The sequence below is a fragment of the Lepidochelys olivacea genome (genome assembly GCF_965140295.1).
Source record: "Lepidochelys olivacea isolate rLepOli2 genome assembly, chromosome: 13".
Taxonomy (NCBI): Eukaryota; Metazoa; Chordata; order Testudines; family Cheloniidae; genus Lepidochelys; species Lepidochelys olivacea.
This window is the reverse complement of record NC_140423.1, coordinates 39,844,571-39,861,170: the sequence shown is the minus strand read 5'-3', so window position 1 is coordinate 39,861,170 and position 16,600 is coordinate 39,844,571. Positions and strand designations below refer to the sequence as shown.

Below are 16,600 nucleotides of genomic sequence, written 5' to 3'. Positions count from 1 at the left end.
ACAGCGGCAGAATTGTCGGGACTCAGGTGCGTGCAGACAGGGCGTCCTCCAGCGAACACGGGACTAAACTGCCAGTGGTTCTGGGTGTGTTTGTTTGTTTCTCTGACTTTCATGGGCTTCCCATCAGTCTGTAGCAGGGCTGGAGTATTTACAGCGCACTGCCCACAACAACGCAGCGTGGCTCAAGTTACCCAGCTCAGAAACCAGTCACATTTCCCCTGGTAAGGAGAATCCACCCGATGAGTGGCTGGAAATGTTCCCGTGAGGTTCTGAAAACACCCCCGGTCATTGCCATGATCTTAGGAGACTAAGAGATATTCCTCCATTTTAGGCCGTCTCGTGGCCACATCCCATGGCATCTGGGGACCTCCTGGTCTTTCATGAGTTTGTCCTCACAACAGCGCTGTGAGGCAGGAAAGGGCCGGAGTGTCCGAGGTGCTGGGGGCCTGAAACACAAGGGGACACGTCACACTTGCCCCGGGTAACCCAGGGAGTCTGTGGAGCAAAAGGGGGATGGATCCCCATACCCCTAACTCCAGGCTGGATCCCTACCCACTGACGTCTGACTGCGCCTCCCTGAATCCCCAAACCGAGGTTTTCAGAGGCCGCTCTTAGGGAGCTTGTCTCTCTTATAAGGAGGGGGATATGCAAATAGGAGTGACAGGTTCCTGTTTAAATCTGTCCCTCTCAGTGCCCGGGCTGCAGCCGGAGGGACAATCCGCAGCCCCTGGGTCTCTGCAGTTACCGGCCAAAAGTCTGAAAACTTTCCCCAACAACAACGCGGAAAATGACACTTTGGCTCCATTTGGTTTTCTTTGCAGCGGCTCTGGAAGGTAATTTATCCCCCGTTAATACACAGGAGGGGTGGGGTATCTGGGACTATTGCGGCCGCTATCGATGTGGGGTGGGACACTTCTTTCTTCTGTCCTCTCCCACCGACTGATGTACAAAGTGTCCAGTGTGGCTGGTTCTCCCACTGTTCCCTGTTCCCTTTCCATTGAACCCGGGGCTAATGACTGGTTTCATGTGGCGACTGAGCTTTAATTCCAATCTGCCATTTCCCTTCTCCCCCAGGGGCCCGCTCGCAGGTGGTTCTGACCCAGTCGGGGCCAGCGCTGAAGAAGCCCGGAGAGTCCCATAAACTGCAATGTGCCACCAGCGGGTTCACTCTGAGCAGCTACTGGATGGGCTGGATCCGACAGGAGCCGGGACAGGGGCTGGAGTGGCTGGCTTGGTATTACAATGAGGGAAACAAGTACTACGCCTCCTCGGTCCAGGGCCGGTTCACAGCCTCCAAGGACAGCACCAACTTCTACCTGCAGATGACCGGCCTGAAGCCCGAGGACACCGCCCGCTATTACTGTGCGGGAGACACACAGTGACACCAAACCGGTTTGTGATCGCACAAAAACCCAGGCTGCGGAATCGCCCTTCTCCCGGCGGCCGCGCGGGGGCAGCAGCGACACCCCCCGCTTCGGGCTCGGGCAGGAGACCCGGCCCCCGGGGGAACGGGACACAAACCTCCCGCCAGTTTAACCCTTCCGTTCCCGGACTCTGAATGGCCCATTTCCCTACCCCAGAGATGGAGGCCGGGGTGTGGAAATGGGCCATGCAGGGGCTGGGGGGCAGAGATCACCCGGCGCCGGAATAAACCCCGCTCCGCTGAGCCTGGGGATGTGGCATCGCCGGGACTTTCCAAAGAGACTCGAGCATTTTTTCCATCCATTTGACAGCTGGAAATCACAGCCCTGGTGTAAACGGTGCAGCTCAGGATCCTGCCCCCAATACAGTGCCCCCATGTCACAGAGTCACCATGGAGATAAAAGGCCCCGCCCCTCAGCCCCCCGATGGCATCACTCAGCCCAGCGCTGGCCCGCAGGGCATTGGGGACAGTCACGTGGCTCAGGGCTGTGGACAGGGACACGGTGGGATTTCATGGGGTCGCTCAGGGGGAGGCGGCTGCCGAGGGAGAAGCAGAGGCCCGTTGGGAGGGGGGCGAAGGGGGGCACGAGGGTCACAGTGCGCAGCTCCCACTGAGTGAGATTCACCATCTCCAGAGAGAATCCCAACAACCTGCTGCATCTGAAAATGACCAGCCTAAAGCCCAGGGGCACCGCCCGCTACCACTATCGGTTCCCGGGCAATGTGTCTCCCCTTCCTGCCCAGAGCCCCGCTGCGCTGCGGTGCACAGATCCCTCGCTCCATCTGTGAACTCCAATCCGGAGTGAGTCCCGTTCTGAGTCGCTCTCCCCTCGGAGACCTGGCACGTTGGCTCTCCCGGGTCTCATCCCTGTGTGTCTTTGAAAGACCCCAGGAATATTCATACCGAGACTCAAGCTATAGCCACTATATTATTCTTCCATCCCATGGCTGGGGGAATAAACAAGGAGTCTTTACACTGGTGCCTGTTGTAGATCCTAGATGGGGAAGAGAAATTTGATCACGGGCTCTTCAGTCTGGCAGACAAAGGTACAACAGGATCCGATGCTGGAAGTTGAAGCTAGACAATGTCCAGCTGGAAATAAGGTGATTTTTTAAAAAGACATTGAGGTGAATTAACCACTGGAACAGCTGATCAAGAGTCATGGTGGAGTCCCCGTCACTAGCAACTATCCTCTCTATGATTCTGTGTCTTTCAGAAAATAAAGAAATGCAAAATCCATCAAGGGAGACTTAGGTTAGATATGGGGTGGGGCAGGGGGAGAAGTTTTTAAGGATAAGCATATCTAACTATCAGCATTGGAACCGGTTATCTAGGGAGGTTGTGAAATCCCCATCACTGCAGGTTTTTAAGAACAGATGAAGGGTGGTCTCAGTATATTGAATCCTGCCTCAGTGCAGGGGGGTGGGCTAGTTGCCCTCTTGAAGTCCCTCTTCCAACCCTACCTTTCTACAATTCTCTGAATTTCTTGTACTCTGTGACTGAAGCAGAAGGCAGTCAGAATATTTCACTTTCTTTAGTGACTTTCTCCAGCGCAGGATCACTTTAGGGTATCTGTAATGAAGTGAATCACTGTGGGATCCCATATCTCTAGCACAAGGATACACACCAGCATCTTCAGGTTTCAGGCTGCTGATGTGCAAATGCACCAGGTTATTGGAGGCGTCTCTGGAGATGGTGAATTGCCCTTTCCCTGAGTCCAGGTAATATGGGGTACCCCATTACCTAAGTCCCCTTCAGAAATTTCAATCAACATTCTAGTAGGCCCTGCTCCAAATGCCACTCAGAACAATGGAAGTCCTCCCCTTGCCTTTAGTGAACTTTGCAGTAGGCCCATAAAGCACAATATTCCCCAATATCTCCAGAAAATGTCAGAAACCATAATTCCTTTAAAGGTCTCTAGACTGAAGAGACAATTCAGCCAAAATATGCTGTTGATGCTGGGTAAAGTGCTCATGGTGTCCAGTCATTAGCTGCCCAGACCCATCCTTGTGTCCTAGCCATGCAGGTGCAGAGCTTTTAAATGACTTAGGCAGGGCATTAAGGATATGCATTTGCATATCTTTTTTTTTTCTTTTTTAAATAAGCCATGTTTGAGCTCGAGTTTTTATATTGTCCACATTACTGTAGTGTTTGAGCATCACAACCATTGAAGTATTTAGGGTAACAAGAAAACATTTTACAAATACATTAGAAGCAAGAGGAAGATGAAGGACAGGAAAGGACCACTGCTCAATGAGGAGGGAAACACAATCACAAGAAAATGCAGCAATTGCCCAAGTATTAAATGCCATTTTTGTTTAGGTTTTCACCAAAAAGATTAGTGGTAATCAGAGGACTAACAGTGAACATCAGTGTAAATGGGGTAGGATCTGAGGCTAAAATAGGGAAACAACAAGTTAAGAATTACGTAGACAAGTTACAGAGTAACAGCCGTGTTAGTCTGTATTCGCAAAAAGAAAAGGAGTACTTGTGGCACCTTAGAGACTAACCAATTTATTTGAGCATGAGCTTTCGTGAGCTACAGCTCACTTCATCGGACATCCTCAAGTCAGCAGGGCCAGATGAAATACAACTGAGAATACTTAAGGGACTGGCCAAAGAGATCTTATCGATTAAAGAATATTTTTGAGAACTCTCGCAGAGCAGGAGAGATCCCAGAGGACTGGAAGAGGGCAAGTGGTACCTATCAATAAAAAGCAGATAAGGGCAACCCAGGAATTATAAACCACTCAACTTAACTTCTGTACCAGGAAAGAATGGAGCAAATAATCAATTTGCAAGCACCTGGAAGATGAGGTGACAACTAACAGTCAACATGGATTTGTAAAGAACAAATCATGTCAAACCTGTTACCCGGGGTTCTTTCAACCCAAAACTCTTAGTCTGTGAGAGGTGGTGTCGGTAAATATAAACTTTTCCCCCTTATTTATACCTTCATAATAGAATGACATGTCCCTTAAAGCAAACTTGTGAAGTAAGCAGTTTCAATGGTCAAGCGAGAGATTCCTTCTGATATCAATTAACCAGGTGTGGGTTTCTCCAGAGTTTGCAGCCTTGAGGCCCCAATAGACTTTCCTGGGGCACATTCTGCTCTTCAAAGATGCATGTATCAGCAACTTCAACACAATTCTTATCAGGAAGGACACGGGGTCAAGCTGCCCTCTCTGTGGCACCCAAAACTACCCCCCCCCGCCCCGGATCCTGCTTTGGTCAAGCTTAGAGTGCTGAATGGCCAATTTACAGCCTACTGACTTGGCTGCTTTTAGCAATAAGCCATAGTGGTTTCAGGCACTTTATTGTTTTGCCAAAGTCTCCCTGTACAAAACCCACCTCATATCCACCTTTGACAGGGTAACAAGATGAGGGGATGGGGGCGGGGATGGGAACAATGGATGTGGTATATCTCAACTTTACTCAGACATTTCATACAGTCTCAGATAGCCTTCTCATAAGCAAACCAGGGAAATATAGACTGTTGAACCTATTACAAGGTAGGTGCAGAACGAGTTAGAAAATGTTCTCAGAGAGTAGTTGTCAACGATTCACAGTCAAGCTGGAAGGGAATTGTGACGAAGTGGGACTGTTCTTAATGTTTCCTCTGAATAGTGTGGGGGTGCCTCAGTTTCCCCTGTGCAGTTCTTAAGTATCTAGGGGGTGGAGTAAGGGTGTATGATCATTGCAGAGCCCTAGAGGGCAGGTGTGTGAAGGGGTCTGGACACAGAGAATGGCCAACACCCTGTTTCCTGGCAACTGATGGCCTGGGCCCTTCCCCCCCCCTGCAAGGTGAGAGCTGAAGGGTTGGAGAACAAAGGAATCAGGTGACCACCTGGCCGGGGAAAGGAACAAAGCCCAGAGGAGGAGGGGCTGGAGGGAGTTTCAGTTTGGGGCTGGCTGGGACATGGAGTGAAGTGCAGATGTGGTTGTCTGGCTCACTGCCCCCCAAAATGGACCCAGCTGAGGGGTCCCGTTCTCTGCACCTGCAAGCTCTGTTTTAGACCATGTTCCTGTCGTCTAATAAACCTATTTTACTGGCTGGCTGAGAGTCACGTCTGACTGCGAAGTTGGGGTGCAGGACCCTCTGGCTTCCCCAGGAGCCCCGCCTGAGCGGACTGGCTGGGGGAAGCGCACGGAGGGGGAGAGGATGCTGAATGCTCCGAGGTCAGACCCAGGAAGGTGGGAGCCGGGTGAGCTGCGTGTCCTGAAGACAGGCTGCTCACAGAAAGGCGACTGCCCCAGAGTCCTGACTGGCTTCATGGGGAGCAGTTCCAGAGCATCGCCCAGGGACTCGGTGACAGGAATACGGAGAAGGTTCCCTCAATGATCTGTCCTGGGTCCACTTCTATTCAATAGCTCCATAAATGATTTGGATAATGGCATGGAGAGTACACTTATAAAGTTTGCAGTTTATACCAAATCTGGGAGGGGTTGCAAGCACTTTAGAGACCAGGATTAGAATTCAGAATGAGCTTCACAAATTGGAGACATGTTCTGAAATACATAGGCTGCATCCACACACTCTTCCTGTGTAGCTAAACTCAGCAAGGAAAGGCTCTGACAGGGGGAAGTAGCAGTAAATTCCTTCCCAACTCCAAATATCAGTCAGTTGGACCTTGAGCGTGTGGGCAAGATCCCCCAGCCAGACCCCTGGGAAAGAGTTCTCTGTAGTCACTCAGAGCCCTCCCCACCTAGTGTCCCATCACTGGCCATTGGGGATATTTGCTACCAGCAGTTGTCGATGTGCTCACCTCATCATACCATCCCCCTCCACATAAGTTTATCAAGATCAGTCTTGAAACCAGTTCGGTTCCCCCTCCCACCCTTTTTAGTTTAATTTTGGCTGAGATTTTCAAAGCCACCTAAAGGCATTTAGATGCCTGGTTTATATGAGGAAGAAAGGCAGTTTTGGAAATTTTAACCCAAGTCATCTGGAAAACTACACCTATTGTTACCTCCTCTTCCCTCTCTCCTGCCCCTCTGTTTGCTGCCTGGCTTTAAAGGCTTTTTGAACTACCTCAGGCCTCATGCAAATTAAGTAGGGCAACCTCTTTGTTTAAGAGCCAGAGAATTTCTCCTTCTCTGACACACCGCAAGTAACTTACTTTGTGTTGTATTCCTTCGTCCGTTCTGGTAGATTTCTGATTCAAAACTAAATATGTTTCATTTTTATTTCCCTGCTGGCAGCTTTCTCAGGTAAGAACCTCAGAGGCACCTGGGGTAAAATCATAGAATCATAGAATATAAGGTTTGGAAGGGACCCTAGAAGGTCATCTAGTCCAACCCCCTGCTCGAAGCAGGACCAATTCCCAGTTAAATCATCCCAGCCAGGGCTTTGTCAACCCTGACCTTAAAAACCTCTAAGGAAGGAGATTCTACCACCTCCCTAGGTAACGCATTCCAGTGTTTCACCACCCTCTTAGTGAAAAAGTTTTTCCTAATATCCAATCTAAACCTCCCCCACTGCAGCTTGAGACCATTACTCCTCGTTCTGTCATCTGCTACCATTGAGAACAGTCTAGAGCCATCCTCTTTGGAACCCCCTTTCAGGTAGTTGAAAGCAGCTATCAAATCCCCCCTCATTCTTCTCTTCTGCAGGCTAAACAATCCCAGCTCCCTCAGCCTCTCCTCATAACTCATGTGTTCCAGTCCCCTAATCATTTTTGTTGCCCTTCGCTGGACTCTCTCCAATTTATCCACATCCTTCTTGAAGTGTGGGGCCCAAAACTGGACACAGTACTCCAGATGAGCCCTCACCAATGTCGAATAGAGGGGAACGATCACGTCCCTCGATCTGCTCGCTATGCCGCTACTTATACATCCCAAAATGCCATTGGCCTTCTTGGCAACAAAGGCACACTGCTGACTCATATCCAGCTTCTCGTCCACTGTCACCCCTAGGTCCTTTTCCGCAGAACTGCTGCCTAGCCATTCGGTCCCTAGTCTGTAGCTGTGCATTGGGAGGAAAAAAAAGAAGGAAACAAATGCAGCCCAAAGGAATCGTTGATTCTCCAGAGCACTAAAGAACGTGTTTTGCTGAATCATGGCCTAGATCTTTAATATTTGTCTATTTGCAGGTGTCTCTTGTCTCAAATCCAGTTAATCCAGTCCAGAACAGAATTTAAAACGCCAGGAGACTCTGCAAAACTCTCCTGTAAAGTGTCTGGACACACGTACACTAGCCACGATAGGCACTGGGCACGGAGGTCTCCAGGGAAAGGACTGGAAAGGGGATTTTCAATTACAAATGGGGCTGGTGACACCACATACTACACAGAACCGGTTAAAGAACCATTCACCATCTCCAGAAACAACACCCAGAACCTGCTGGGGTAAACAGGGAGATGGCAAAATTTGCAGATGATACAAAACGACTCAAGATAGTTAAGTCGCAGGCAGACTGAGAAGAGCTACAAGAGCACTGGTCACCACCCGGTCGATCACGATCTCCGGCAGCACACCGCTAACCCAGGCTGCCTGCCTGCCCCGGCCCCACGCCCCTCCCAGAAGTGGCCAGTATGGCCCCATGGCCCTGGGGGTGGGGAGACAGGGTTCTCCCTCTGCATGCTGCTCCTACCTGCGAGCACCACCCCCACAGCTCCCATTGGCCGGGAATGGGGAGCTGTGACCAATGGGAGCTGCGGGGGTGGTGCTTGCAGAGAGGGGCAGTGCACAGAGCCATGTGCTGCCTGACCCTCCCCAGGGGCCGGAGGGGTGCGTTGGCCCTTTCCAGGAGTGGCGCCGTGCACAGGTAGGCAGGGAGCCTGCCTTAGTGGCAGCCACACTGTGCCACCAACCGTGAGCATCTGGAGGGAAATGCTGCCTGGTGGGAGGCCTCACCCCAACCCCCAGCCCTGAGCCCCCTACTAGAGCATGCCCTAGGTGTGGGTAAACTATGGCCTGGGGGCCACATCCGGCCCTTCAGACATTTTAGTCCTGCCCTTGAGCTCCTGCCAGGGAGCGGGGTCTGGGGCTTGCCCTCTCCACATGTGCCGTGGCTTCACGTGGCTCCAGGAAGCAGCAGCATGTTCCCGCTCCAGCTCCTATGCACAGGGGCAGCCAGGGGGTTCCACACACTGCCCCTAGCCCAACTGTCACCTCTGTAGCTCCCATTGGCCGGCAACCAGGGGAGCGTGTAGAAGCCGGAGTGGAGAGATGCTGCTGCTTCCGGGAACTGCTTGAGGTAAGTGCCACCTGGACCCTGCACCCCTGATCCCCCTCCTGCCCTCTAAACCCCTCAGTCACAGCCTCATGCACCCCAGAGCCTGCACCCCGCAGCCGGAGCCCATACAACTTCCATACCCAGATGTGGCCCTCAAGCCAAAAACTTTGCCCAGCCGTACCATACCCCCTCATACACCCTGAACCCCCTCCTGCACCTTGAACCCCAGCCCTGACCCCCTCCCAGAGCCAGCACCATGTACCCCCTCCTGCACCCCAACCCCTGCCCCAGGCTCATCCCAGAGACCCCTTCCACACTGTGAACCCTTCACCTCCAGCCAGGAGCCCACACCCCCTGTTGAACCCCAGCCCCCTACCCCAGCCTTGTGAAAGTGAGTGAGGGTGGGGGAGATCCAGTGAAGGGGTGGGGGATGGAGTGAGTGGGGTGGGACTTTGGGGAAGGGGTCAGGTAGATCCTGGGTTGCCCTTAAATTCAAAAAGTGATCTTGGGCGTAAAAGGCCGGAGACCCGTGTTCAAAAGGATCTCTCAGAACTAGGTGACTGGGCAATAAAATGGCAGATGAAATTCAATGTTGATAAATGCGAAATAATGCACATTGGAAAGCATAGTCCCAACTATGCATAGCAAATGATTGGTGCTTTGATGAGCCAATGTCCTTACTAATCTTCTGCAAGACCCTTTACTCTTTACTCCCACAACCGGTCCCAGTTAAATCAATGGGGTTACACACACAGGGAATAAAGCCCACAGGATTTGATTATTTCATGCCCGCAAACGGATCTGCACAGGAATATTTCACTCGTCTTATTGCTCACTGGGGTGTGTCATTCAATCAGAATTGCTGAGTCTCTGTAGGAATCATCCTCATTAGCTCTTGCTCTATGATTCATAGATTCATAGATACTAAGGTCAGAAGGGACCATTATGATCATCTAGTCCGACCTCCTGCACAATGCAGGCCACAGAATTTCACCCACCCACTCCTGTGAAAAACCTCTCACCTATGTCTGAGCTACTGAAGTCCTCAAATCATGGTTTAAAGACTTCAAGGAGCAGAGAATCCTCCAGCAAGTGACCCGTGCCCCATGCTACAGAGGAAGGCAAAAAACCTCCAGGGCCTCTTCCAATCTGCCCTGGAAGAAAATTCCTTCCCGACCCCAAATATGGCGATCAGCTAAACCCTGAGCATATGGGCAAGATTCACCAGCCAGATACTACAGAAAATTGTTTCCTGGGTAACTCAGATCCCACCCCATCTAATATCCCATCACAGGCCATTGGGCCTATTTACCATGAATATTTAATTACCAAAACCATGGGGATCCCAAACTCCATTTTCCTATTTGTAGTGTTGAGGCAGAGACTCTTACTTAGCACCATCTATTCTTCCTTCTAGATTATTAAATTAGATTAATCAAAGCTGCTAGTGCGTCAGATACACTATCCAACAAGTTCTTGCAACCTATCACAAGTAACAGACACCCGTCACCACAGAAACTGAGCAACATCTTAGGCGTCTCAAGGCCAAGATTAACTTGTATCATGCTCATGTAGTAGGATAAGATGACCCTTATGCTCCTTTAAAAAGTTACCTTCTGTTTATTCCGTGTGAAACCAAGCTGAGCATCTATTTGATATTCTCATCAAAAGCACCTGAGACAGGGTCTCAAATGCAAAATTTTCTAAGATGCCTAAAAGATACATTTACCTTAATGATGTACTATGTACTCTCTGGGTACTCTGTGCTATCTATGACTCAGTAACTGAGTAACTCACAATCATTTTGCCCTGTGTGCTTAGTTTAAAGTAACTGATTTTCTCGACACACACCCACACCAAATATTTATGTTGGTTGAAGACATTAACACAAATGAAATTAAACCAGTACCTAGATGATATTTTAGGAGCAAAACATTAGCTAACAGATGAACTAATCCAGGGATCGGCAACCCTTGGCACGCCGGCCGTCAGGGAAAGCCGCCTGTGGGCCAGGACAGCCTGCCCACCTGCAGCGTCCGCAGGTTCAGCCGATCGCAGCTCATGCAAACAGGCAGATGAGTGTTAATGAATGTGAGAATGGAATTTATTATTTATTACTATGACTATTTTTATTATCAGCGTTGGAGTTGGGGGTGGCTGTGGGCCAAGCGCCTAAGGCCTCCAATCACAGACCACAACCCCACAGTGCTAGGCACTGTCCCAAGACAGAACACAAGGCCTGTCTCCACCGCAGTGAGTTTACAGCCTAGGTCTCAATGGGAAGTGCAGTAGGAGTAGGAATGGGAACACGAATGGGAATATGAGCAACAGTATGAATCTCCATGATTAATAATCGTCTCTCTTCAGCGCTGCCTGCATCCTCACCTAGAGAAAGACTTCCAGACACACGCCGCTCGCCGCCCCAGGAAATTTAACTCTCCAGCAGGTGTCCCAGCCCAGTGCAACCCTGTGACCCGACCCGACCCCTCCCCTTCACTGACCCCACTGACCCGACCTTCGCAGAGGCAGGGGCTCCGGAGACCCCTTTCCCACGCCCGGATAATCTGATGACAATCAGGCCCCACGTTAATAACCGGAGAATTGGGCTCACATCTCATCTGGGAGCTGCTTCTTTCCCCCTTTATACACCACCCCACCGCACTGGGGCTGCACAGACAAACAGGAAGGAGCGATCTGACTCGTGTCTGAACCCTGGGGCAAGAAATTCACAGCCTTCAGGGAAGGAGTTTGCGTTCCTTATAAGGAGCGGGATATGCAATTAGGGGTGAGAGTTTCCTGTTTAAATCTGTCCCTCTCTCTATCAAGGCTGCACCCGGAGAGACAACCCTCAGGCCCCCGTGTTTGTGCAGTGATCAGCCAATCCCCTGAGGACTTTCCCCTCCAACACTAGGCAAAATGAACCTTTGTGTGGTAATTGAGACACAGCCAGGAACGAGTACTCTTACAGGTCCGCTCTGCGGCAGCAGAAGTTACTGGCACGTATTACTGTGCGCAGGTTCTATGTTTCTTAGGCACAATGGTTGGGACCCTTTCAAATATTGGAGAGGAAACTGTGCCAAAGCCAGCGATTTGTGCCCTTCTCTCTCTCTGCTCCCACCCACGAGACCCCACTCTCCTTCCACCAAAGCTGGGACTAGAACCCAGGAGTGCTGGCTCGCCACCTCCCACCCTCATCTAGCCCACTAGACCCCCAAACCGGGAAAGCAGCCTACAAGTCACCCCGTCTATTATTTTATTAATCTTTCTAAGAACAGAGAGAGAGAGAGAGCAACTTTACTAGATAAGGGGTTTTGGCTTCAATGGAGCTTTTCTGTTTTAAACTATTTTGGGATCTGGCCCATTGATTTCAATGGAGCTATCTCCATTTACACGCTCCGATTTAATTAATTGTTGTATTTAGCCTGTGAAATCTATTTGTGGTTTGGTGGGTTGGTTTTACTGCCAATTCGGTCCAGGTAAGTTTTATTTATTGCAAAGCAAACAGTCAATAAAACATAGTTTATACAAATTGTTTCTTCTTTCCGCTCTATACCCTGTGATCAAATAACGTACATATGCATTGCTTTTGGGTAAGACTTTCCTTATTAAAAGCTTGCATTTGTTCTACTGGGGGATCTCTGATAAGCTCAGCTAGCAGGTGAGAAATGTTCTTCTCACTGAAAACGCCTTTTTGTCCAGTGTTACCGGTAGAAACAAACTTGTCCTCAGAGTTACTCCCCGATTATGTTTTCCTTCATCGCTCAATGTGTATTTCTGGAAGAGGCTCATAACTGAAATAGCAACGGCTGGTGCTAAAAATGCCTAAGATGCATTCGGTGTTTGTGAATGGAAGGAAGCAATTTCTTTTTCTTTCTTTCTTTCTTTCTTTCTTTCTTTCTTTCTTTCTTTCTTTCTTTCTTTCTTTCTTTCTTTCTTTCTTTCTTTCTTTCTTTCTTTCTTTCCCAGCACTGTTCGCGAAGGAGGATGTCTTGTTCTCCTTTCGAAAACATGATCATTTCCCCCTTCTACATAGATAAGTTCTCTCAAAGATGCAAAACGCCCCCATTTTATTTGCTATTTAAAAACTCAGTGGTCCAGAGAAGCTTGTTCTTTCAATTTGCCAGCGACCTTCTGCATTCACCTTCTGTCCAGTCCTATGGCTGTGCCCTTAGCTGTCCGCAGCTTCATTTTCCTGATCAGACTTTCATGTTACTTAATGATTTGTTAATAATTATGTATATACCGTTATAAATCTGGTCGGGAAATTACAGTGGTGAAGGGATAGATTAGAGAGAGGCAACCAGAGAGAGAGAGAGAGAGAGAGAGATCCAATCAGCATACATAGAGAGGGAAGGATAGTTTGATGGATATTGCAGAAAGAATAGACAGCCAGAGTGCAGAGAGGAGGTAGAATGGGGGGATGGACAGAAGGATGGGCAGCTCTTGCGAGTGCATGGACAGAGGAGTATTTTTAAAACTATATTTTTAAAAAAAAATCTTTTTTTTCTTTGTCAGGTGTCCTCTCCCAGGTTGTCCTGACCCAGTCAGGTCCGGAAGTGAGGAAGCCAGGCGAGTCCACTCTTCTGAAATGCGCTGTGCCGGGGGCTGATCACAGCACATCTATCATGACTTGGGTAAGACAGGCTCCGGGGAAGGGACTGGAGTGGCTGGTTCACTACTATTCCCCGTCGAGCATCTTCTACGCGCCTGCCATCCAGGGGCGATTCACAGCCTCCAAGGGCAGCTCCAGCATCTGCCTAACAGGAGCAGCCTGAAGCCCGAGGACACCGCGGGGTATCCCTGGGCGAGGGACACAGTGAGGGGAAGCCGGTCTGGGCTCAGACACAAACCGCCCCTGGTGCTAGTTTCAAAAGAAGCCCCCAGCAGGTGGCGCTCCGGAGCTACACGCAGCAAGGGGCCAGTGGCCGCAAAGACACTCAGAGCCGGACCGGCTGGTCTCCCTCCTTTGTCCTCCTCTCCCTGCGTCCAACACAGAGCAGATAAAAGCAGAAAATAAAGACGCTTTTAAAACAGCCTTTACTATTTACTTATTTGTTTAGCCCTTTCAGGAATCCTGTAGTGCTCCCCACCGCTCCAGCTGAACTCAATTGCAGAGGAAGATAAGAATCGCCACACTTGACAAGAGCAGGCAACAAACTAGGCCATTTTCTGTCTCTGTTAGTGACCATTAAAAATCGCAAGAAATCCGGCTGCTGTGGGAATTTATGCAACAGTCTATTCACCGGGAAATTTCTCTAAAACTCTCCTAAATCATAGGTTGGTTTATGCTACACAGTAGATTAAGGGAAGGACTTTGGGGGACCTTATCCGTGCACTGAGTGTTTCACCATCATTTGTAAATTGTAAGGTAGGGAAGCATTATTCCCGTTTCACAGATAAGGGAGCGAGGCACAGAGAGATTCAAAGGGAGGCACCCAACTATCACCGACTTTGAGTGAGAGTCAGTCCCCCCAACTGTGCTTCTGCAAATCACCTCCAAACAGATTTGCCCACGGTTAAAAGGGTGCCTGCTGCACAGGTGGGAGCAGGACAGACTTCTCCTGGGTTCCGGTCCAGCGCCCCTTCTCCCTGACCATCCCCCCTAGGTCCTTCCCAAAACCTTTGTGGCCAGAGCCTCCTGCAATAACCAGGGGAAACAGAAACACCCTCTCTCTCTCTCTCTCTCTCTCTCTCGGGGTAAATTATCATATAACTGCCCACTGCGGGATGCACATGAAGGGAAAGTTGAATGGACACTGAGCTCACAATGAACCCTGAAAAATGCCTGTCTACACTTAATGGACTTTTGGTGAATGTTCTAATAAGAATATGGGTGGGGGTGATGGACATGTAACTTTCCCATGTGACTCCAAACACCATCTTTCACAGTGAGAACAGATTTCCCTTTACTTGCCCCTTGGCAGAAGCTAAAAGGCCCTGGCCTCGAAACCTCCCCATTTTACCTCTTTTCTGCTCCACCCTCTGGACTATGAGCATATACTAATGGGAGCATTCTAACCAAGGGACTGAGGACTTGAAGGTAGTCTGGAGCCTTCATATTTCCTTGACCCATTGTGGGACATTGCACTCCACATGATTTTATGAAAATATGCTAATGATTATGAATATAATGTAAGTGGAATATGCTTCCTGCAAAAGGTCTCTTGTAAGGTATCATTACAAAGCTTATAATCTACTGAGTGTGGTCATCCTATTTGTCTAAATGCATCACTCTTCAGAATTGTGCTTCAATTTAAAATGGTATCCTGAATAGAGATGGGTTTAAACAAATTCTTACATGCTTTCATGAATCAAGGCCTAACAAATTGTACTAGGGTCCCCCTGAAATCATTTCCATCCTTGAAAATCATCCACAGACCTGCCATCTCCCTTAAGCAATTTGGAACATCCCAACCCTGCACTGCTGTGGGATTTTACATTACAGTCTTTGCAACAGATTTCCCACACTTATGTATTGTTGAGCTGTGTGCCTGAGTGCACTGTATCTTACCTGAGAAACAACAGGTCCTCTACCAATTAGAGAGTGTGAGACTGAGATTTTCAAAGGAACCCAAAGTTGTGAAGTTCCAGCTCCCTTGGGATTTGAGTATTTGCCTTGCTTAAGACCCTTTAAAAAAATCCACCCTGCTGCATAAACACAGCCGCAAGGCAGAGCTTTTAAGGTCTATGTATTGTTGTTTTTGTATTATTTTATCCAGCATTTCCACAGAAACGTTAGTTTGACATTTTTATCTATTTTATTGCCTATTTATAGTGGGTGTTGAAAATAATATGAATGGTAATACTAAGAAGAAGAGTGATAGAACACTTCTATGCAACTGAATTGTTTTATTCATATCATTAGTCCCACTCAAAGCAAGGCAAGTACTCTCAGTTGCAGAGGCCTATAAACACCTGCAGGATTATAACCCTAACCTGTAGATTCTTTCAGGGTGCCGACTGTCCATTCTTACTGTATGACTTAGCCCAGAAGTCCGAATAACTGAATTCTGCTAAAACATTCTAAGCAGGCTAGGCGGGGATCCACACCCAATTCCCATTCATTTTAAGGTAGTAATCTTATAATAATTCTGTCTTGTAGTCCAGCATTGCAAGGAAGAATTTGAAACATAGGGGCTGGAATTAGGGGTTCTGGCTTGAAGGTGGTTCCTTTATATACAGAGTTTACAGTTTGGCTCAATGTCTCCCAGCACCCCCACTATAAAAACTGTTCCAGCACCCCTGGTTTCAAATGAATATTTGCTCCCCATGTAAGATCTGATCCGATGTCAATCGCAGTCAAGGCCACATCCCTTCTGATTTCAGGGAGGTTTGGGTCCAAACGTTACACACATTCCCCCTTCCTTCTCCTGGAATTGGAGGGCAAGACATTTGATTGCTCAGGGAAGGAGTTTGTGTCTCTTATAAGGAGCGGGATATCCAAATAGGGGTGACACTTTCCTGTTTAAATCTGTCCCTCTCTCTGTCCAGGCTGCACTTAGAGAAACCATCCACAGCCCCCTGGGTCTGTGCAGTTACCAGCTGATCCCCTAAGACCTTTTCCCTCCAACTCCAGGGAAAATGAGACTTTGGCTCCATTTAGTGTTCCTTGTAGCAGCTCGGGAAGGTAGCTTCTCCCCTGGGAACCATTGGCAGGGCAAGGGAGCAGTCTATTATCGCTATTACTATCAATATGATTTACAGTATCTTTCTATTCCCAGGTGCCTGGTCGCAGATCCAGATCCCAGAGTCCCAAACTTATGTGCAAAAGTCTGGAGACTCCCTCCGCCTTTCCTGCAAACCCACCGGGTTTCTCCTTCAGCAGCTACAGGATGAGCTGGGTCAGACAGGCCCCTGGGAAGGGACTGGAATGGATCAGGGAAATACACCCAACTTCTACTACCATCAACTATGCACAAACCTTCAAGGGACGTTTCACCATCTCCAGGAACAACCCCAACAACCTGCTGTATCTGCAAATGACCAGCCTGAAATCCTAG

At 49.0% G+C, this 16,600-nt stretch overlaps 1 pseudogene across 1 annotated transcript; it reads left to right on the top strand.

Annotated features, from left to right (window-relative positions):
* The first annotated feature begins 787 nt into the window (after nt 1-787).
* Nucleotides 788-1,382, top strand: LOC311529943 (Ig heavy chain V region 3 pseudogene; annotated as a pseudogene). The gene is made up of 2 exons: nt 788-833; nt 1,075-1,382. The product of its transcript is annotated as an Ig heavy chain V region 3 pseudogene (transcript).
* The last annotated feature ends 15,218 nt before the right edge of the window (nt 1,383-16,600 follow it).